Source organism: Melanerpes formicivorus, unplaced genomic scaffold (assembly GCF_026170545.1).
Source record: "Melanerpes formicivorus ecotype bairdi unplaced genomic scaffold, bMelFor1.0.p_v2 SCAF_15, whole genome shotgun sequence".
Lineage (NCBI taxonomy): Eukaryota > Metazoa > Chordata > Aves > Piciformes > Picidae > Melanerpes > Melanerpes formicivorus.
In genome coordinates, this window is record NW_027142367.1 from 17,509,681 (window position 1) to 17,530,964 (window position 21,284).

Sequence of the window (21,284 nt, forward strand, 5' to 3'; positions counted from 1 at the left end):
GGGCTGGATCTGCTTTGGGGATTGGGAGGGCAGACTGATAACAAAAGCATTCCTTTAAATACGGTAAAGAAGTGCCAAGGAGGAAAAAAGAGAGCAAGGAAGGCATCATGTTACATTTCAAACTATATTCAGTGGAGGTGCTCAGCCTCAATGCTCCCACTAGCATGCATGCATTTGTCTTAGGAGGAAAAGCCCAGAGATTTCTCCAGCTTCTCCCTGATTTCCTTTTATAGTCCTGGCCACTTCTTATGAGAGGTGTTTTTGTCTGGCGAGCTCCTCCCAGAGCTCAGAGGTATTCGCTGAAGTCCGTGCACTTTAAATAAGTCGCTCTTAGAGAAGTGTGCCACTTCAGTGCTCCTCGAAGAGGTTTTCTGCAGTCCAGGTTATTAAAGCTACTTGCAAATACGATTGCCTGGAGCTACAATAAAGCTCTGGTGATCCACGGAATGAAATACCAAAGGTCTCAGTGCACAGAAGTTGTCAGCAGCAGTCTGTAGGAGTGCTTGTAGCAGCCTGAGCATTCAGGGAGAGCAGGGTGTTTGGCAGTATGGGAGAGTATCCTGAACAGTCCGCTTTACAGCTGGCGCTCAATGAGCGCCTGTTCGGTGCTACCTGGAAGGCAGTGCCCCAGCTCTCAGGCCACCTATCCCTGGGCAGTGTGTACGGAAGAATGCGAGAACACGGCGGATGAGGCTAATGAAAAAGTACACGCACAAGTTTCCCGTGTTTGTAGCTTCCCCTGGGCTCTGTTGGCTTCACTGTAAAGAAAAAACCATCCTCCCCGTCTTTCCCTATCCACCCCGAAAGCATGCGCTGGTGCTACTTGTGGACAAGCTTCGGTTAGGGGTAGCGACCCTCAGTAACAGCCTCCTAATTTGCTAACCCCTGCGCTTCTCCTCACGGGAAGGGGTGCCGCCGCTGTGCCGCCCGTCACCACCGGAGCTCCCAGCCGCCCCCTGCCCTCGGCGGGGCGGTGGCGGCGGCAACAGCGGCTAGGCGCGGGCCGGGGCTGCGGCTGCGTGCGACGGGGGCGGGAGCGGGGCGGGGCCCCGCCGGGAGTCAGCTGGGCGCGAGGGGAGAGCGCGGCGGCGGTGGGTGCCGCTAACAGCGGAGCCGGCGGTGGCAGCGGCGCGGCCAGAAGTTTTTTTGCCCCAGCATTGTAGCCTAGGGTCGCTCTGCAGAGGCGCGCACGGCCCCTTCCGCATTGGGTGTGTTTTGTATATTTTTTTTGTTTGTTTGTTTAATTTTTTTTTCTTCTAATTTACGAATTTTTTGTTGGTTTTGAGGCGCGTGGCTACTAGAGCTGGCCCTCCCCCACCCGTGCCTTCTGCTCCCCGCCGCCTAGAAGACCCCGCTCCTCGTCCGCGCTCCTGTCTCCGTTCACGACCCTGCCCCCGACCCCCTGCGCTTGCCCGAAACTTGGCGGGTGTGCAGCGTTCAGCGAGGAATCGTGCCGGCCGGCCGCCTGCCCAGCAGGTAAGGGGTCGGGGATGCGGCGACTGCCCCTGGGGAGCCGTAGCGGGGGAGGCCGAGCCGGAGGAGGGGTGGGGGCTTGCCGGCTCCTTGGTGGCGGAGGCCGGTGGGAGGAGGAGAGCAAACTTCCTTTTCCTGGGGCCGACGGCGAGACCCCCATACCCGCGGGGAGCGACGTCTGCGCACCTCCCGCCGCCCGGCGGGGGAGTCCCTGGGGTCAGACGTGGAGCGGCCGGCAGCTATTCGCCGCGGAGCTTTGGGGGAGCGGCCTTTCTCCCAGCTCGGGGCTTCCTTGACGCGTTTTGTTTGCTTGCCTCCGTGCTTCTCCCCGGTGGTGCCGGGAGCCGGGCTTTCCTCTCGCCCCGTGCTGGAAGGGGCTGAAGAGCTGCCCTGCCAGCTGCTGGCGGTACTGCCGAAACTCTCCCGTTTGACCCCACCATGCTCCCTCTTCCTCTCCCGCCGTTTAGTGTTTGCGGGAGGGCTGGCGGATGGGCAGTTCGCAGAAACGCCACCCCGGAGTGCTGCCACCTTCCTGCCTATCCGCTGCGCGGGTCTGCGGCGGCCGCCCCGCGGGAAGCCGTGTGCGTGGCGTGCGGGAGGGAGACGGCCCTGCGCGCCGCCGCTTCCCCTGACCCTTCCGGAAAGCCCCTCTCGAGCCCCGGAGACCCGGCATCGGGGAATAATGCAGCATTTCTTCGTCCCCTGGTCCTCGCCGGGGAGAGCCGCGCACGCATGGATCTCTCATTGTATAACTGTGGTACTGCAAGCTGGATCTGAAACTGTGGCATCTCCGTAAGAACAGTTTGCAGTTAATTGGTTTGGCAGATGAACCCTGCAAAATCCTCTTGCCCGCTTCTGTTGCTTAAGTGCCAGCGCCGCCTCCCCCCGCCTCCCCTCCCACCCCCCTTCTCCCTTTTCTCCTGCTTTCCTTTGAAGCGTAGCATAACTCTATTGCCAGCAGGATGGAAAGTGCTGATTCAGCAGCTTGGAACCCCACTCCATCTGAAGTGGTGGTCTGCCTGAAATGTTCCCATTTGTTGAAATGAGAACATGTGTTGCTGGTATGTCAAAGCAGCATTGATTGGGTTTTCTGAAACAGCCCCAAAGACTTGTGGTTTGCTTTTCCCTTCTACTAAAGAAGAGTGAATTTGGGGAGGAAGTGACAGGGTGATAGAAGCACATGAGCAGCTACCATGTTGAGTTATGCTTCAAAGGGATAGTTGGGAGTTGTGTTGCCTCATAAAAGTGCTGAGCAATTTCTGTTTTTTAACAAAGGTTTTGTAGAACCTGTAGCAATGATGCTCTCTATTCCTGCCCCTAGATACTAGCTGTGATTAAAGCTCTAGAAAAGGTATGGAGAAGGGCAACAAGGTTAGTCCTAGGATTAAAAGGAGTGAATTTTGAGGATGGGTTAAAAGAAACCTACCACAAACACATGGAGATTAGAAAACCTGCATGGAAGAAGGAAATAACGCTTCAAACTTTAAACAGCAGCTCTAGATGTGCTGCATGATCATTTTGGGGCTGGGGAAGGGTGCAGGAGGTCAGCAGAATGCACTTTTCCTGGAGTGTTAGAGTTCCTAAAGGGCTTACCTTGCACTGCAGTTGTAGAGGGAGAACTGCTCCAGGGCTGTATTCCTCTGGATACCTATGTACAGTTATGCCAGTGTCAGGGCTCTGCAGGTTTTCTTTCCCTTTCTTTAAAACAACAGAGCAAACAGTAAAACCTGAAAAGCAGTGTTTGGTATCCTTGTTGCAAATTATAAACTGATGGACCTTGATGCTTGCTTCCTGTGATCATTTTCCTGTTATACTGTGAGTGCTTTTCTTCACTTGGGCTTTATTTTTTTTAAAGTAAGTCTTGTCTACTCTGACTACATATTGAAGACCTTGTGGTACTACCGTAGTTTTACCTGGTTTTGTTGATCAAAACATGTCCTCCCTTACTGCTGTGTGAGTTAGTTTTCATTCTCAGATACAGCTACACCTGTATTTTAGTAGCATATTTCTCTGGTTTTTTTATAAGGTCGTTCAAAAATGCTGCTTAAATGCAGACTTGGTCTCTGTATTTTGGTTCTGTTTAAACATATACAGTGCACTCTGTAATAAAAAGAAAATTGAAGTCCCTTTCTTGCAGATACTTAAATTACTCCAGCAAGAGTTGTCACAGATATTTTTGTTATTTTTCTTACAAATATTTGATTGTGTTCTCTCCTGCACTTGGGATGTAAATGGACGAAAAGTATCTGGGTCTCTCTGGCAAAGGGATCCTCCCAAGGTGGGAAGTTCCCAGCTGGCAGAGGAGAGACATTGCAGGGTCATGTGCTGTTTCTGCCAGGAGTATGAGAGTGTTGTGCTGGGAGTTTGTTTTCTGACAGCACTGAACTAGCGTATGTCCCTCTAGACAGGGAGGCACTGGCAGCTCTCCTGAATGCGTATGACAGTGGCAGCAGGCTAGCCGGGGGGTCCCAGGTAGTGTCATGCTGGATGGGACCCTGTTCTGGCTTCTGTCTTCTGACAAGCCCTTACATGCGTGCTTATGGAGCTTTGTAGTGACAGTGCTAAACAAGGCCAGATCTCCAGGCAGAACTTCTGCTTAGACCAGCTGAGCTCTGTCTCTAGTAGAAGTGTGTCTATGCATGCACTCAGGTGCTTCTTCAAACACCTGGAAGCTGGGGGGCAAGGAGTGATGAAGGAGATGCCTTTTGATGACCAGTGGTATGCATTTTTAGGATGCACTAAAGTATTTGTTCAGGTAAAATACTCATTTCTTACAGCAGGCAGCTGTGGTGGAAAACATTACCAGTTTCTACTGGGTTTTTGACTCTAAACCTCTGTGTGGACTTTATTAGTGGGGTCAAGGAAAAAACTTTTCTTCCTTTTTTTTTTTTCTTTTTAAGACAGCATTTCTAATCAAACTAAGACTAAGGATCCATGTTCTTTGGATTTGTCTCAGCTATGAGGGTATTGATAGCAGTTCACAGTACTGCTCTTCTTATGTGTGCCCACCTGGCCTGGTGTTTTCACAAACAATGAAGATAACTCTTGAGACCTCTGCCTCTGTCAGGCTTGCATGAAATCTGCCAGCTGGCTTGGCTACAATGTGATTGCATAAGCCTCCTTCTGTAGGAAAGCAGGCTAGGGGGTTAGCATTGTATTTCTTGGAAACAGGAGCTGCTCCTGGGCACGTCCAAAATATACCAGTTGTGACTCTTCACCTAGGGAAATCTAGGAATGGAGATCCTTTTCCTGAAAGTTGAAACTCCGCAATCTCTTTAGGATTTCTGAGGAATGAGGTTGCCAAGGAATTTTTATAAGCATGGAACTTCACAGGTTTCCTATCCTTGTGCTACATGCTGCTGAGGAGATGGCTTGCAGCCTAAACTTGGATGTTACAAAGTAGTCTTGCTTCTCATCACTTTTTTGTCTCAAACCACTGGTAGTTATGAAACACATTATCAAGAAAATAGATGTCACCCCACTGACTTTTTTTATGACTAGCTGATCTGTGCACTTCTGGATTAGTCTTGTGCCAGGTTTTTGCTATTCTATGTTGTAAATATGCGTGTTTCCTATCCTATGTTGTATTGGATCATCTTTTTTTGGAAAGCAGTTCTCCTATTGCCTCAGTATGGCTCCTCTGCAGTGTTGTAGTTGTGGAAAGGACTATTGAAGGAAGCTGGGTTTCACTAGGAGTGCCACAAAATTGTTGATCAGTATAAGGCATTGTGTCTGCAAACAGACTGTTAATCTCCTCAGTAATAAAACAAGAATGGCCTGACTTGATGACATCTGGATGGATATAGTCTACAGTCTCTTACCTGGCATGCTTTATTCCTGGAGTATTGTCTTTTCAGCAGATACCTGATGTGTGAGACAGACAGGCACTGCGTTTTTCATACAGGTATATTCATCTGCAGTCTGTGGTGGTTGTGGTTTCTAGCAGCTTTTGGACTTACGATGTGCATAGGAGCTGAAGATTGAGGGTTTTACAAAGCGATTCACCACCAGTGACCAAGTTATCCTGAAACTCTTCAAAATCATGCATGTCTATAACCTGAAGACTCATCTCCCTCTTTGCCTTTGTAAGTTGTAGATGGATAAGTTCATGAAAAGCAAATGGACATGCCTCTTGGGACTGAAAGCATCAGAAGTTCAAGCCCTGCTTTACAGTAGTGTACTTGTGAACAGTTCTGTCATTCTTGGAAAAGACCAATGATTTCTGTTTAATGGTGAGGAGCCAGTGCTGCTAATGAACTGGACATCTTGTAAGACAAAAGCATGAGGGTTTTGAGTACTGGGTTATTCCTTTTCTATTAGGGGAAGGCAGTGGTGGCTTTGTGGATGCTTGAGATTTTGCAGGCAAATGATCCATAGTGGACAGGACCAGAGTCTGAGGTGTGGCTGGAACAAAAGTATAGGCAGGATGAATGGTGGAGGTTGTTTAAAACCCAACGTGAATGCTCATTTACAAGTCAAGAGATATTTTAAGGAAATGTGCTAACCTCATCCCAATTTTAACTCATGGGGAGATGCAGGTTGCCACTCCTGGATGATTACAGCAAAAGATTGTTTGTTCTAAGCAGAGTAGGAGACCTTCTCCAATAGCATGGATAATACAGTGTGTGACTAATACTGTAAGTTAGTGTGAGAGACTTTTCCCTTCCTGAAGCCTTTCAGAAACTGTTGATAAGTAACTTTTGGTAAGCCATTACATCTTTAGGTATCAAATGGTAACTTTGGAGAGTGGAAAATGTGGTTCTCTGGTACATGGTATGAAGTAAAGTTACAGTTTGTATCAAATTTGCAGATTGTTAGACTAGGTCTGGCATAATCTAGGCACATGGCATGAAAGTCTGCCTTATTGATACTGAGAGGTGAAATGTGTCTGTCTTGGACCTTTTCACAGCTTTGAAGGCTGCTGGCTTTAATATTATGTTGGTTCAGGTATGCTGGGATAAGGTTTCTTTCATAGAATAGTTTAACCTCTTCTTGGAGAAAAGATCAGTGGTAAGAAATTTCCCTTTTGCCATATGAAGATAGGACAGACTCTGTACATTCTTTCCTGAAGTGAGAATTGGGGAGAGGATGAGGAGAGTTGCATGTCTTTAATTATACTGCATAGTGTACTTCTGAAAAGAGCTTTATGGTGGTAGTTATGGTCCTTGTGTGCAGAGGTGGCGAGCGCTCTTGACAAGATTGCTGGGAACACCATGACTATCTCTTACTGCCAGCAGATACTGTACCATATCTGAGGAAGAAATGTGGTATCCTATTTCTGTTATATTTTTTGTTGGACTCCAAGGGAAGATCACAAGAGGTTTTTCCATTTTCTTACCCTCCTGCTGCTACACTGTGAGCCTTTGGCCAACGGCAGCAAGTCGAGCAGCCGTGTTGATATTAATGTCCAACAGTTGCCTTAATGAGTATAATATTAACTATTGTACAGTTCTGTTCTTTCTGCAAACAGTGTCTTTCTTAGTGACTCTGTTTCAGCTTTTTTGAAAGCCCAACCCAAGGAACATGGGCAAGTTGCAAAAAGGCAGTTTTACACAGGCAAGTCATGATGAACAGGGTAATTGTAAACACATGTTTGGTTAAACCACCAGCGAATCAGCCTCTGATTCTTCCCAGCCTCCATCAGTTCTGGCTTCTACTAGTTCTCAACATGACAAAAATAGGAAATTACTTTCCTGGCAGGCAAACCATAGAGGAAATGCCATGCCATCTTGTTGGAATAAACCTATAGCCCAGTGGGAAGGAACTCTCCTGCTGAGCAGTGGTGGGGATTTCTACATTTGATCGCAAAGTAAACTTTGGAGCACAGTCTGCGCACTGCGCTCATGCTTACTGCTGCAGAATTTGTGTCAACAGAGAAATCGGAGAAATGAAGTGGCCACTGTGAAGTTGAGCCTGCGGTTGCTGAAGGCAGCAGATAAGTAAGGATGGATTATATTCCATGACCCCAGTATCATTCTTCCCTTATGCATCCCTGGTGAGAAAATCAATAAGCAGGAAGAGTCTAAATGTGTAGATTCTTTTCATGGTGGAGATTAGCACTTGATGAGCACTTGGAAACTTCTTTCAGTGCCTGGGATCTAAATTCTGCCTTTCTGATGGCTTGATTAAGTGGCCGCAGCTCTGTTCTAACTCATGTTCTTGGTTTGTAGCACAAAGTAAATTTTCAGAAGCTCTTTTTTAATGTTGGTTAGCTTTATTTCTAGGTCATCTCAGGTGCTAATTTCAGTTTTAAAACCACAGAGATGGGAATCCTTGAAATATCAACCAAATTTCCTTCACTGTAGATGCTCTTCTCACAGTATGGTTTGCCTCTTAAATGTGTTCTGGGTCAGGGAGTTGCATGCTTCATATGTTTATAGAGTGTTTCAGACAGATTTCAAAACTAACTGGCAGCCAGGATTTGGCTTGTTTTCTAGAGGAGAAACTGCTAGAAATTTTTCCTAGATCTTCATGTAAATGGAGCACAGTAGGACAAGATAGTTGTACATTGGAAAGGATTGGGCCAGAAGTTGTCAAGAGCTGAAAGAAAAACGGGAGTCTGGTTATTTAATTTTATACCCCCCTTCCCCCCCCTTCATTTTCCTCCTTTTCCATGATTGTCATATATGCCAAACTACATGGTAAAGATTCAGATAGGAGAATGTTTTCTCTCCTAAAATGGGGATTATGTGAGGGGATGAGAAAGACCTACCTACAGATTTCACCTTTCTCCAGTCCTTCTTACTGTACTGTTAAATCTGAGTGTCCTTGGAAAGGAATGAGGAGCTTTTATTATCTCAAGGCACAATTGTGGAAATAAACTTTAAGAAGCTGGAAAAGCTGAAAATTCATAAGCTTGTGGTAATTTTTACTTCTTTTTTAATGCCAAAGCCTTTCTTAAAAGGCCTGCTTTCCCTTCTGGCTCAAGTGTATAAAAGTCCATTTAGGAGAAAGTTAAGGGAGAAATACATATAGCAAGACCATTGATTCTTCCTGAATTTTAATACCTTGTGGGTGATCATTCCTCATCCTAATAGCTGCTTCTGTTGACATCACCCAAGATGTCAGGGGATTATGTCAGAATTCAAGCCTTGATATTTTGCAGAACAATGGCTGAAGTTCTGGCAGATACTTTTTTTGATGGGTCAGGTTGCTTCTGTTTTTGCTGACCAGCTCTGTGACGTTTCAGTTACTGTACGTGGTCACAGTAAGGAATGCAGTAAACAAGTTCCATCAGAAGGATGTTTGTGCAGCAAGATTGTGAGGATAAAGTACCACGTGCCACTAAATCTTATGCTAGAGCCAGATTTACCATCAGCATCTATACTTCAGACACAGGATGCGTGCTGTTTTAACACTTCATGCTTTAACACTAAGTTGTCCTTTGTGCTGTGATTAAATATTTCATTTCAGGAATCCTGAGGTCTAAAATGTTGAGGTCAGAAGTGTGGTGGTTTTGTTTGATTTGTTTTGCCTGTTTTTAAGAGTTCTTGGTTGGGATTTTTTTTGCTTGTGGATAGGATTCTTTTTGGTGGTGTTTCTTGTTCTTTTTTCTCTCCTCCCTGGCTGTTGGGTACCACTTTATTTAATTTTTGTAATGGTGGTTCTTAATGAAGGCTCCATAAGGGAGAGCAATCAAAATACTCTGTTTTCCAGCAATGATCTGAATAGCATGGCAGAGTTTATACATGATTTTAATGAACTGATAGCTTTTGATATTTTTCACTGATAGGCTGTTACAACATTATCTGTAGTCATTACATTTGACATTTGAAAGGTTTCAGAAGAGGCATTGGGTTATGGGTTATTTTTAATAACAGGCTTCAGGAGAAACTGACCAAGGAGACTACAAGTTGAACCACAGGAGTGCAGAGCAAATGCTATTTGTGTTGCTGGCATCTCTTATGTGTGTGCTCAGGCTTGTTTTGCATTCAGCATGCATTTTTGTTCTATAGCTGATGCTAAATAGGTCAGGAAAAATCTCTGTGGAGTTCCTTGATAGCAAAGGTGGATTATATTGTTACCACATGAAAAGTTTGAGGGGCATTGCAAAGAAGTGTTGCAGCTGATGCTGTGCAGGACAGATGAGTTCAGGTGTGTGATGGTGCTTGCAATACCCAGTTGAATTGTAGGTAACTTCCCCACTGTCCTTTGGAAAATAGTACTGCTAGTACAGGAGAATGGGAAGGGGAATGGTTTTGCAAGGTGTCTTATGAGTCTTAGCCTCAGCTAATTTTGGTAAATGTATAATCAGACCTGGTTTGCTCACAAATAGTTCAACTGTTCATCCCAGGAGCAGGAGAAGCTCTTGTGCATTTGGAAAATGGGCCATTTGGAGAAGTGAACAGTCCTGTGCTGCAGCAGACTACTACAGAATCATAAAATTGTTGTTTGGAAAAGTCCTCTAAGGTCATTGAGTCCACTTGTCACCATAAGACCACCATGGCCTGAAGTGCCATGCCCCCATGTTTCTTGAACACCTCCAGGAATGGTGACTCCACCACTTTCCTGGGCAACTTATTCCAATGCCTGACCACTCTTCACTAAGGAAATTTTTCCTAATATCCAATTCAAACTTACCCTGGCACAACCTGAGGCCATTTCCTCTTGTTCTATCACCTGAGTCTATGGAGAAAAGACTGACCCCCACCTCCACCATACAACCTCCTTTTAGGTAGTTGTGGAGAGTAATGAGGTCTCTCCTCAGCCTCTTCTTCTCCAGACAAAGAATCTCAGTTCCCTCAACTGTTCCTTTTAAGGCTTATTCTCCAGACCCCTCACCAGCTTCGTTACACTTCTCTGGACATGCTCCAGCACCTCAATGTCTTTCCTGTAGTGAGGGGTCCAAAACTGAATGTAGTATTTGAGGTGTGGCCTTGCCAATGCAGAGTATGATCACTTCTACTCATGGTGGCCACACTGTTCCTAATATAGGCCAGGATGCTGCTGGCTTTCTTAGCTGCCTGAGAACACTGCTGGCTTATGTTCAGACATCCATCAACCGACACCCCCAGGTCCTTGTCTTCTGGGCAGCTTTCCAGCTGCCTCTGCCTTAAGCCTGTAATGTTGCATGGGGTTGTTGTGACCCAAATGCAGGACCCAGCACTTGGCTTTGTTAAAGCTCCTACAGTTGATCTTGGCCCATCAATCCATTCTGTCCATGTCCCTCCATAGAGCCTTCCTACTCTCAAGCTGATCAATGCTCCCACCCAATTTAGTGTCATCTGCAAACTAACTGAGGATACACTCAATTCCCTTATCCTGATTGTTGTTAAAGAGAACTGGCCCCAATACTGAGCCCTGGGGAACACCACTAGTGACTGGCCACCACCTGGATTTAACTCTGTTCACCACCACTCTTTGGGCCTGGCCATCCAGCCAGTTTTTAACCCAGTGAAGTGTCCACCCATCCGGGAATGATGCAGCCAGTTTCTCCAGCAGGATGCTGTGAGAAATGGTGTCAAAGGCTTTACTGAAGTCTGTTTCTCCTTATATTTGCCTCTGAAGAATTTCTTGTCCTTCATAACCTGTCTAACTTTTCCTTGCACGGTTTGTTGCCTATAGCTCTCATTTGAAGCTCAGATAAACCAAGATGCCATTTTTGTGGGTGATGTGAAATAGCCTATCAGGTTAGTTTGTCGTTGCTTGGTAGAGTTTCAGGGAGATGGCTAGAGTGCAGCCAGCACTGATAAAAGTTGATTTTTTTATTGTGCTGAAATACAGAGTTTACTTGTGAAGAATCTGCAGTGTGAGCAGGTAAAGAAGCTTTTCTGCTGGAAGTGAGGGAGGTCTTCATGTCTCAAATTATGTTGGCCACATTAAGAGCGTGCTTCTATTAAAAGATGGTTATTTTTGTTAGAGCAATTGGGTCTCTTGCTTCAGGCCAGTGTGGTTGTTCACTACATGTGAATAGAATAGAATAAACCAGGTTGGAAGAGACCTTCAAGATCATCGCGTCCAACCTATCATCTAACACCACCTAAGCAACTAACCCATGGCACCAAGCACCCTGTCAAGTCTCCTCCTGAACACCTCCAGTGACGGCGACTCCACCACCTCCCCGGGCAGCCCATTCCAGTGGGCAATCACTCTCTCTGTGTAAAACTTCCTCCTGACCTCCAGCCTGAACCTCCCCTGGCGCAGCCTGAGACTGTGTCCTCTCGTTCTGGTGCTGGCTGCCTGGGAGAAGAGACCAACCTCTGCCTGTTTCCAACCCCCCTTCAGGTAGTTGTAGAGAGCAATAAGGTCACCCCTGAGTCTCCTCTTCTCCAGGCTAAGCAGCCCCAGCTCCCTCAGTCTCTCCTCATAGGGCTTGTGTTCCAAACCCCTCACCAACTTTGTTGCCCTTCTCTGGACTCGTTCCAGCAAGTCAACCTCCTTCCTAAACTGAGGGGCCCAGAACTGGACACAGGACTCGAGGTGTGGCCTAACCAGTGCAGTGTACAGGGGCAGAATGACCTCCCTGCTCCTGCTGGCCACACTGTTCTTGATGCAGGCCAGGATGCCATTGGCCCTCCTGGGCACACTGCAGGCTCATGTTCATCCTACCATCAACCAGCACCCCCAGGTCCCTCTCTGCCTGGCTGCTCTCCAGCTACTCTGACCCCAGCCTGTAGCTCTGCATGGGGTTGTTGTTGCCAATGTGCAGAACCCAGCACTTGGATGTGTTCAATCTCCTGCCCTTGGCCTCTGCCCATCTGTCCAGCCTGTCGAGGTCTCTCTGCAAAGCCTCTCCACCCTCTAGCAGATCAACTCCTGCCCCCAGCTTGGTGTCATCAGCAAATGTTCATGGTTGACACTAACCAGCTAGAAAGATGTCCTGTGTATGTTAGGTGTTGTTTTGTTCTGTTGGTTTTTTGTTGTCTGGGTGTTTTGTTTTTTTTGGTCTGGAATTGGTTATCTTCTGGATTAGAGGATAGGATCAGCTCTTGGAAAGATGTGGTGAGGCAGGTGAGGTGCTGTTCCAGGGATGAGAAAGAAAAGCTAAAGAGAAGAGTGGGTCCTCCCTCCACTCGCTGGTAGCAAACTGCCTGGGCCAGCTTGGCCAAGGGAGCCTGCTGATACTTCTGAAGACCTAACACAGGGGTTTTCTCATTTGAGTCCAGCAAACATTATGAAGCTATACAAGCAAGCAAGCTAAAGATTGGACTTGGTTTTGCAGAGAATGTCCAAAACCTGCCTGTACTTGCAAGGTTTACCTGTTGAAAGGAATATTCTGTAACGTGAGCATTTAGGGAAGAGTATTTTGTTAGTCTCGCATCTCATCTAATCAGTGCAATGGTGTCTTTATTCATGTTGTGTTGGGTTTGGTTTGGTTGGTTGTTTTTTAACTTGGGTTATAAGAAAATGGATGTGTGGTAGGGTGGTTTTCTCAAAATGGATTTGACATGCACCAATGCTAGGTGTCTTTATTTTTAAGCATCTTAGCCGTAACAAAAATGTTACTATTGCTCTTGTGCATTTAAAGGTAAAAATAGCACCTTCACAGTTGGAGAAGATTATATAAGGTATGTTTAGCTGTATCTCTTTATATGATCATCATAAAGCAGAGCAACCAAGAAAGTAGCTGGTGATAAATCCATCATTATTCGTGTTACAAGGAATACCCATCGTAATAGCTGGTCACACATACAGCAGTGCTCTGAAGAACACTGGAGATTTGGTTGACTTGCCCTGAAATGTTGTGGTAAAGCATACTTGTTTCAGGCCAGTTACCAGCTGAAATGTTTTTTCCTGGAACATCTTGGCTGTTCCCAGTCTCATGATCCCAGAGCTGGCTGTGAGCTGGTTTAGCCACTCCACTCTGACCCAAAGGGATTTTTATAGCCAAAGTCAAATAAAGGCAATTAGAAGTACCTACTCTTGTGTCTGCTAGGAAGTGGACTTGGTGGCTACAGGGCAGATCTTGTTTGTAAACTCTTGTGACTCCTGAACCTTAGGTAGAGCTGCAGACTTTTCAGTGTTGCTAAAGCTAGTATGCTTTAGCCTGAAAAAAAAAGCCCCACCCTGCAAACTGAAAACCAAAGTAAGTTCTTCAGTAATTTTTTCCTGTGGTAAATGTGGAATCATTCTGGGGGCAAAGTGACATATCATGGATTTCCTTGACTCTACCAAACAGCTTGGGAAGATGTGGAGTTCAGGTTTTGAGTTGTGAAGTGCACAGCAGTGACTGGCTGCTTTTTTCCCTTCCCCCCCAACCAAAACCAAAAAAACAAACCACATTTCTGGTTGATTTTTCTCCATAATTTTAACATACAAAAAAGGCTCAACTAATTGATTGGCTCAGTCTTCATGGCTGGGTGCCAACTCTGCTATATGTGAACTCTTGGATGAACTGAGGAAGAGATCTTTTCTGAACCTTCATTGCAGATGTCTGTCCCTTGTCTAAAACCAGTTTGTATTTTGCAGAGTCGTTTGGAGAGTGACAAACTGCTTATTATATGTTCTCCCCATACCATGTGTTTTACTTTGAGCACTCTGTATCAGCTGCTGAATAAAGCTAAGGTTTTTATCATTTAGAATAGAATAAACCAGGTTGGAAGAGACCTTCAAGATCATCGCGTCCAACCTATCATCCAACACCACCTAATCAACTAACCCATGGCACCAAGCACCCTGTCAAGTCTCCTTCTGAACACCTCCAGTGATGGCGACTCCACCACCTCCCCAGGCAGCCCATTCCAATGGGCAATCACTCTCTCTGTGTAAAACTTCCTCCTGACCTCCAGCCTGACCTTCCCCTGGCTTCATAGTATCAGTCAGGGTTGGAAGGGACCACAAGGATCATCTAGTTCCAACCCCCCTGCCATGGGCAGGGACACCCCACACTAGATCAGGCTGGCCAGAGCCTCACCCAGCCTGGCCTTAAACACCTTCAGGGATGGGGCCTCGACCACCTCCCTGGACAACCCATTCCAGGGCTTCACCACTCTCATGATGAAGAACCTCCTCCTCATGTCCACCACCTCCAGCTTCATTCCATTCCCCCTAGTCCTATCACTACCTGAGATCCTGAGAAGTCCTTCCCCAGCCTTCCTGTAGGCCCCCTTCAGATACTGGAAGGCCACAATGAGGTCACCTGGGAGCCTTCTCTTCTGCAGACTGAACAGCCCCAACTCCTTCAGTCTGTCCTCATAGGAGAGGTGCTCCAGCCCTCTGATCATCTTTGTGGCCCTTCTCTGCTACTCCTGATGTTTCAGTTGCTTTGCATAGCTGTATTGGGCTTTTGGGTTATTGAGATGAAGGAAGTAATGAATGAGGAAAGTAAATTTTATGGCCACACTAAAATGGTTGCACAGAAATGGCAAGTTTCTTCTTTTGAGGATATCTGGCTAAGCTGTGTGCTTGACTTCAGTCATGTTGTGTGTCTGCTGACTTTGGCAGTGATTCTGAGAAGATTCATCCAGTGAGAGAAGCATCAATGATGCTTTTCTTTAAAAAATGATTTATATGTTAAAGTGTGTGGGGGCTGAAGCTTTCTTCCTGTGTGCAACTGCAGCTTGTCTGTTGTCAGTGTTTGAGTATGGATCTACGCTGAAGCTGTGTGGTCAGGGTGAATTTTTGCCTTGACCTGTGGTTGAGCTGTAGGTTGTTGCACTGTGTGGGCAGTGATGCTTTCATCCAGTAGCTGGTCTTAATTCACCTCTTCCTGGCTGCATCCTCTAAGTCTGCAATTGTAACTCTGTGAAGACAAGCAAGGAAGTGTGTGCTTTGTGTGAGGAGCTTGGGAACTCTTCTAAATCCTGACTTGCTGAGTGGAAAGACCAGAGGTTTACAAAGTGGTGTTCTTTGCTTTGTCTTGGTGTTCTTTGCAGTGTCATGCAGCCAGGGCTCCTTCCCAACAGCTCACTTATGAGCAAGATTGACTTCTGTTCCCAGCAGCCCTGTGGCCACGCTGTGTCCCCTCCTGACTATTCAAACACACCATTTCAATCTTGGGAGTGGTGCACTCTATGCATCTCAGGGTTGACACAACTGTCAGAAGTCCCTAGCTGTGACAAATTATGCAACAGGGAGCTGGAGTTGATGATATTATAGAGTAGAAGAGGAAGAAGCTTGAAAATGTGTGCTGAGAGAGACAATGTTGTAGTAAGACCAGTTTGCCACTTGTGCTTGCCACTGTCTTATGTGGTGTACTGGCACTTTTGAGTTCAGACAGTTTTTTTTATGGTAGAAATGGTCTAAAATACAGAGTTTATGGAGTATCTTACAGTTATGGAAGGCCAGTCGTTTGCTTGACTTCAGTATAGACGTTATAACTGATCCACAGATAAAGCTGGCTCTTTATGTGGCATGGGAAGATGAGGGAAAAGGTAGAAGGAAGAAAGTTGCTTCTCATGGTCACGGTAACAAATGGCTGAATTGAAACTATGCAGGTCAGGATGAGGGCATCACCAGCATGGTTTCAATTGAAATTTATTAGCTTGGTGTACTCTGACTGTATTTGCTATGTTCTATAGACTCATGATGGTATCTGAGAGAAATGTATCTCCTCTGCAGCTCAATGCATGATGCATCCCACAGCATTCAACACTTCATTGATACCTTTGGGATCTTAAGAGTCTTTTAGCAACATGGTATGTATGCAGGGCTGGTTCTTGGCAGACTGTGGAGTGGGAGCTGTAGTTGTTAGCTGGACCAGGGTCTGTTTGGATTGGTGGTAGTGTGGAAGCTTTGCAGGGCTGTGACTGTGTGCAGTGCTGAGAAGGGCTTGAAGGAGGAAGCTTCAGGTTATGTATTCTGATGGTCTTCTGGGATTCTCTTAAAAGTGCAGTTGTAATGGGGTAACTCATGATGCCTGACACCTTCAGCTGTGTTGAAATGAGGTGGACTGAAGGGTGAAAGTCACTTTTAATATAATTCCAAGATTCATAGACTACCAGGTTGGAGGGGATCTCAAGGATTATTTAGCCCAGCCTTTCACAGTAAGAATATAATTTAAATGAGATGGCCCAGCCCCCTATCAAGCTGGGCCTTGAAACAGTCTACCACCTGCCTTGGGAGTTTACTTCAATGTCTAGATGCCACCTCTGAAATCCATTGGGGGTTTAAAATTAACCAAATACTCCAAGTAGCTTAAATAACTTTTTATCTGAAGAGTTTGTTTACAGCCTTTAGAATAACTTTATTAGAATAAACCAAACCAGGTTGGAAGAGACCTTCAAGATCATCGTGTCCAACCCATCAACCAATCCAACCCACCCAAACAGCTAACCCATGGCACCAAGCACCCCATCAAGTCTCCTCCTGAACACCTCCAATGATGGCGACTCCACCACCTCCTTGGGCAGCCCATTCCAATGGGCAATCACTCTCTCTGTATAGAACTTCTTCCTAACATCCAACCTGAACCTCCCCTGGTGCAGCCTGAGACTGTGTCCTCTTGTTCTGGTACTGGGTGCCTGGGAGAAGAGACCATCATCCACCTGTCTACAACCTCCCTTCAGGTAGTTGTAGAGAGCAATAAGGTCACCCCTGAGTCTCCTCTTCTCCAGGCTGAGCAACCCCAGCTCCCTCAGCCTCTCCTCATAGGGCTTGTGTTCCAAACCCCTCACCAGCTTTGTTGCCCTTCTCTGGACTCACTCCAGCAAGTCAACCTCCTTCCTAAACTGAGGGGCCCAGAACTGGACACAGGACTCGAGGTGTGGCCTAACCAGTGCAGTGTACAGGGGCAGAATGACCTCCCTGCTCCTGCTGGCCACACTGTTCTTGATGCAGGCCAGGATGCCATTGGCCCTCTTGGCTGCCTGGGCACACTGCAGGCTCATGTTCATCCTACCATCAACCAGCACCCCCAGGTCCCTCTCTGCCTGGCTGCTCTCCAGCCACTCTGACCCCAGCCTGTAGCTCTGCATGGGGTTGTTGTGGCCAATGTGCAGAACCTGGCACTTGGATGTGTTAAATCTCATGCCCTTGGACTCTGCCCATCTGTCCAGCCTGTCGAGGTCCCTCTACCCTCCAGCAGATCAACTCCTGCCCCCAGCTTTGTGTCATCAGCAAATTTACTGATGATGGACTCAATGCCCTCATCCAGATCATCAACAAAGATGTTAAAGAGCACAGGGCCCAGCACTGATCCCTGGGGCACACCGCTGGTGCCTGGCTGCCAGCTGGATGTGGCACCATTCACCACCACTCTCTGGGCTCGGCCTCCAGCCAGTTCCTAACCCATCGCAGTGTGCTCCCGTCCAAGCCATGGGCTGACAGCTTGGCCAGGAGTTTGCTATGGGGGACGGTGTCAAAGGCCTTGCTGAGGTCCAGGTAGACTACATCCACAGGCCTCCCCACATCCACCAGGCCTTGTTGCAGCCTGGACTAGAAAGTGGGTGTGGGGAGCTAAGGAGTGAAGATGATTTTGCAGTGTGGCTGGAAAGCTCCAGAAATATGTCTGGTCAATGAAGAAAGAGCAGAATTTTTATAAACCAAAGCAAAACAGCCTGAAGTAGCTATATCCCAAAACTGTCCTAACCTATAAAGCTTTGAATTATGATGTCATGTTCTACCATGGAGCATTGCAAAGTCTTAATCTGAATACAGGCTGAAGACCTAAAAGTTAAGAGTGGACAATATACCCTGAGTTTTGGATGTAGAACACCACCAACTAAAAATGGGGTTTGTTTGGTGGTGTTTTGTGGGTTGCTTTGTTTTGGTTGGTTGGTTTGGTTTTGGTTGGTTGGTGTTTTTTTTTGCTCTTTTAAAATTGTGATACATACTGTAAAAAATAAGTTAGGAAACTCTCCCATCTGGTTTTGGGGATTTGATTGACCTCTCTGCTCACATGTGTTTTGCAGCAGTGGAAGGGTAAGGTAGAGAAAAATTCCTTTGAAAGAGAGTTTGGGAGATGTGATGAGAGCCTAGAAGAGAAGGTGCAAAAGGTGATACTGACACAAGAGTGGAGTTTCTAATTGACCTGATTTTCTTACTTTTTCTTGCCTCCTAGTGCTCTCACTTCTCAGCCATGTGAAAGGAGAAGGAAGCAAATAGTTTCCATAGTCATGTAGGTATTTCTAGTGTGATGGAGAGAAAAGGCAAAGCAGGCTGCTTCCCCCACCCATCCCTCAAGTGAAGATGGTGTGGTAGATGGGGGAGTGCCTTAGCTCACAGCATGTCTGGATCATGGCTCTGAAAGTGATTACCAATATGATTATCTTTTTGGAGTACTGCTAGCACTCACCAGACAGATGCTTCAAGAAAAAGCCTGTTGTTTCTGGGAGCTGTGTTTTGCATGTGGCCATTTAGGCTGGGTGCCTCTGAAAAAAGAAGCCACAGGGTTGAGACCACCAATGTCCAAAGTGTCCAGCCCAGTAGGTGGGCAGAGGAAATAGTCTATTTCTACCCATAAATCCTACACTCTTATAAATCTGGCTGCAGAATTATTGTCTGTCTTCCCTCTCTGCTCCTGTGGGAGAGAGATGCTGGTTTATCTGGTGATGATAGGGCCTCTTTAGTCTGAAAAGCTTGGGTTTTTTTCTCCTCAGCACAATTTTGTCCTGTTTATGCCTAATGCCAGGGTACAAAGGGGGGCAGTTCAGGCCTGGCCAGCCTGAAACCAGCCTAGCAATGGGGGTGGGGAGGGGGGAAGAAGGGGGTTTTTGGTGAACCCCAGGTGGGGAGAAGGGAAATGTTATCTTTTCTTTCTTGGTCTGGTGTAAAGGAGCTCATGTGTCAAGTTTAGAGTGGGGATTTCTTTGAATTCTATATGCTTTGCTGTGCTCACCACTGTGTTTTGTGGGTTTTGCAGTATATGAATTGCTTTTCCATGTAAACTTTCCATTACTGTCCAATCCCTTTATGTGAACGTTATTCTTTTGGCCCTTCTGGAGCAATAGAGCAATCTGTCCCACTCTAAAGTAGGGCACAGGGCTGTATTGCTCTGTGTTCTGCTTCTACATACCAGCTCAGGGAAACAAAATTGTTGGAGAGAACGATTGCTTCATCAAAAGTGTTAGGAAGAGTTCGAAAATGAAAGAACAAGTATCTCCACCACAGTGCATAGTAAACATCCTCCTTGTTATACAGGTAGGTAATTCACTTGTAAAACTTGGCATGACTTCAGTCCTGGTCTAAATCGCAAGTGTCACTTCCGAGTGTATGTTTACTTTTCGTGCCCTGTGGTCTGGTGGCCATTTGGGCAGCTGGAGATTCCAGGGGTTACCACACAGTAAGGTGCCTGAGCAAAAAGGCTACTGCTTTGGATGCAAATGGTGGGTGTCTGAACTCTATGAAACAGCAATCCTCACTGAGCTGTCTTGACTAGAGAGGTGGGTGCAAGCCAACCTCATGAGGTTCAACAAGAGCAAGTACAGGGTCCTGCATCTGGGTCGAGGCAATCCCAGGCAGAAATCCAGGCTGGGCAGGGACTGGCTGGAAAGCAGCCCTGAGGAGAGAGACTTGGGGGTGCTGGGGGAGGAGAAGCTCAACATGAGCTCTCAGTGTGCACTTGCAGCCCACAAAGCCAATCAGCTCCTGGGCTGCATCAGGAGAAGTGTGGCCAGCAGGTGGAGGGAGGTGATCCTCCCCCTCTGCTCAGCCCTGGTGAGACCCCACCTGGAGTACTGCCTCCAGTTCTGGAGCCCCTATTACAAGAGGGATATGGAGGTGCTGGAAGATGTCCAGAGAAGGGCCACGAGGGCTGGAGCACCTCTCCTGTGAGAAGAGACTGAAGGAGTTGGGGCTGTTCAGTCTGCAGAAGAGAAGGCTCCGAGGTGACCAAATTGTGGCCTTCCAGTATCTGAAGGGGGCCTCCAGGAAGGCTGGGGAAGGACTTCTCAGGATCTCAGGTAGTGACAGGACTAGGGGGAATGGAATGAAGCTGGAGGTGGGGAGATTCAGGCTGGATGTGAGGAGGAGGTTCTTCCCCATGAGAGTGGTGAAACCCTGGAATGGGTTGTCCAGGGAGGTGGTCGAGGCCCCGTCCCTGGAGGTGTTTAAGGCCAGGCTGGATGAGGCTCTGGCCAGCCTGATCTAGTGTGGGGTGTCCCTGCCCATGGCAGGGGGGTTGGAACTAGATGATCCTTGTGGTCCCTTCCAACCCTGACTGATACTATGATACTTAAAATGTCTGTCCCTATTGAGATTTTTTTTTTTAATACTTTATTTTCCCTTTCTTTTTTATTTCCCAGCCATCTCACTGTTTAGGAGTGACTATTGCTTTGTCTTTGCAGCAGAATTGTCAGCCTTGTACTCTTAGGATCCCACTGTTGCAGTTGAGAAAATGCAGAGTGGGGAGCAGACAGTCATTTTTGTGAGAGGGAGGAGGGGTACTGGTGCTAATCCAGTAAATCCAAACCAGGCCTGCCCCTGCCTAGAAACCTCATCTTAACTCTTCGATCTTTCTTGCTGTTGCTGTGATACTTGCATGTAATTCTTACTTCTTAAAACAAGAAAGTGTTTGGTCTAGTCGGTTTTAAGGGAAACTGCATGAGCTAGACTTATAAATATCTCTGCATCAGCATCCTACTCTGGCATACTCTATTTAAAATGGCAAATGAAACTATGGGTTTTGCTATTCACAGAATGTATCTGGTTGGGAGAGACCTCTAAGATCATCCAGTCCAACCTTTGACCCCGTACTGAAGGGTCAACGCTAAACCAGGTTCCTAAGCATTAGGTCCACATGCCACCTGAACACTCCCAGGGATGGTGACTCCACCACTACCCTGGGGAGACCATTCCAATGTTTGATAACCCTCTGTGAAGAAATATCTCCTAATATCTAGTCTAAAACTCCCCTGGCACAGCTTGTAACCATTTTGTCTAGTCCTGTCACTTGTCATCAAGGAGAATCTAGGCCTCTCCTTGCTCCAACCTCC

General features: G+C 46.8%; 1 protein-coding gene across 2 annotated transcripts in view; it reads left to right on the forward strand.

Moving 5' to 3' along the window:
* Positions 1 to 1,390: 1,390 nt before the first annotated feature.
* GRB10 (growth factor receptor bound protein 10) overlaps positions 1,391 to 21,284 on the forward strand; it is a 173,503-nt gene continuing 153,609 nt past the window's right edge. For both annotated transcript variants that reach the window (XM_068147707.1, XM_068147708.1), the window contains exon 1: positions 1,391 to 1,476. The gene's annotated coding sequence lies outside the window, so the exon portion shown is untranslated. The remainder of the gene's footprint in view (positions 1,477 to 21,284) is intronic.